Genomic DNA, 2,415 nt, shown 5'->3' on the forward strand with positions numbered 1-2,415 from the left:
AACCAAGTTCAGTATAACCAGAAATCAGTGACCAGACATGTTGACGAGGAGACCCACGAGTGATACTAACACCTTCAAGATAATAATTATCAATACTTCTGTGAGTATGAAGACCATCAGTGTGACCATATTGATATCCTGTTACTCTACCACATATCTGAGAATAAATGATACCATTAGATGGGAACTGAACTGATACACAACCACCACTGCTGCTATTTCTACCACAAGCTCTAACTCCTCCTGACTGGTACAGTCTAAACCCAGAAGGACAGTTCTGTGTAGCATCAGACATATCCAGATATGCTAGTCTTGTCCATCCTCCTCCTGAACCACATTCCTCAGCTAGTTCCAGCTCCTTCATATCACAATACATGTATCTCCATTCATCTCCTTTGCTTACTATATTATAATATCCTGATGAGCTCTCTGGCCAATAATTCTTAATATCCTCACAAGATAAAGTAGCTGCTGCCTGACAAGAGGATGATTCCTCATCATCAGCTAATATAATATACAGTAGAGGTCATTATAATGAAGATATTGTACTAATGATTACCTGAAGATATGTTAAAGCAGTGGAGTAGGACAATACACAAGAGAACTGGTCTTAACATTTTAAAGAAAGAAGGTATTAAAAAATAAACAAATTACAGACAGTGCTGATATGAAGAACCTCTACTCAATAATGACAAAATAGCTATTATAGATACATTTAAGTGTCACAATTTCCTTCATATTAGTAATAACATGTAATCAAGTAATTTATCTACTCTTGGTAAATATACACTATACTGTCAAAAGGAAAGGAGATTCTTGCCCTATAAGTATGAAAACAACATGACCTGCTACCAGCCACAAGGTCTGCAAGATATCAGACTCATAACTCTTACTGTATATTGGAGTACTGCATGGATATGCATAATCACAAGGAATACCTCTAACCTCAATTCTGCTATCTATAATATGATTCTGATACCTGGAGTATAACATTATACATACTGCACCTGAATTTCACCCACGTTATTATCCACATTTTTATTATTATCATGTTGTTATTATTATTGAAAATACTTCGATAATTTTGCATCATTAATTTTAAAAAATACAAACAATACAATAGTAGTTGTGCTATTCTACATTTTATGCAATAGCATCTTAATGATCCTTAGACGGCAATTAAAAGAAGGAACGATCGTTATAGAAGCGTACAAGGTAACACATCATAAAGTACACGTGCTAGCTTTTAACAAGGCTGCAAAAGTCGTGGCAGCCATTTTGTTTGGGGGTGAATCCTACTTAGTAACGCTACCGCGTTACTAATACAATGTATTGATCAGAGTTTGTTTAAAGAAAAGGCGAAGAAAGGACGAAAGGACAACTATCAATTAATATGCCGCATACTATTGACACGCATAGAAAATATCGCAATAAACGTATACAAATTTTAACTGTATATCTACATTTATATGTACTTTAACCACACAAGTTAATTTGAGTAAATATTACAGTACATTAGGTGCTTACTTTGAGTGCCGTGATGACAACATCTAATGATATTCGGTCGTTTTCAAATAAATACGAAAAGAAAGAGAGAAATGACTCGTTCAATTTGCTCATTATAACCTACAGCAGATAATAAAACATTTTTATAATAAACTGAAAACATTAAAACTAACTCCAGCAAATATTTGGTATATTTTTAATTACATATACAGTATACGGTACATAAATTTTTGCATGACAAAGGCACACAATGAAAAATTTTATTAGAACTTAAACCCACTTAATTCCAGCAAATATTTGTATATTTTCGTATAAATTTTTGCATAGAAAAGCACACAATAAAATTCTGTTAAAATATTAAACCTACTTGTCCTAAGAGTGTCAGTGTGCTATCTCTACTTAGCAGAAACTGAGGGTTGGCCTTTGACCAGGAGAGGAGAAAGGAGTCGGTTACATTAGCAAGTGTCTTGAAAGCTTTTTCTCTGTCATTTAAATCACAAAGGATCTTTACCATCGCCATGCTAGTGATATTCTTGGTTCTAAAATAAAATAAAGTGATATGGAAATAATTATATGGTAGAGAGTGTCTATCATGTGTTGTTATGTTCAAAAAACACAAATTTACAATTGATATATCTTTAATGTTAGTGTTTACTTTTCTTGTTGTGATAGGTTTGTAAGTAATAATTCACAAAATTCAAGAGCTTTTTCTAAAAAAAAAAAAAAATAGAAAAATAAGTTTAAACACTCCAGGATCTTCAACACTTGCAAGGATGCATTGATGGTTCAGTGGTAGAATTCTCGCCTGCCACGCGGGAGGCCCGGGTTCGATTCCCGGTCAATGCATATCATTTTTGGAATTTTTTTCTTTACCTTTTGATTCAACTTGCAACCATGAATCGAGCAGAA

At 33.6% G+C, this 2,415-nt stretch overlaps 1 non-coding gene across 1 annotated transcript; it reads left to right on the forward strand.

The window, feature by feature from the left end:
- Positions 1-2,281: 2,281 nt before the first annotated feature.
- On the forward strand, positions 2,282-2,352 carry Trnag-gcc (transfer RNA glycine (anticodon GCC)). Its single transcript has one exon. It is a non-coding gene; the product is annotated as a tRNA-Gly (tRNA).
- Positions 2,353-2,415: the final 63 nt, after the last annotated feature.

Source organism: Amphimedon queenslandica, unplaced genomic scaffold (assembly GCF_000090795.2).
Source record: "Amphimedon queenslandica unplaced genomic scaffold, v1.1 AMPQUscaffold_9428_Cont18541, whole genome shotgun sequence".
In the NCBI taxonomy this organism is placed as follows: Eukaryota; Metazoa; Porifera; class Demospongiae; order Haplosclerida; family Niphatidae; genus Amphimedon; species Amphimedon queenslandica.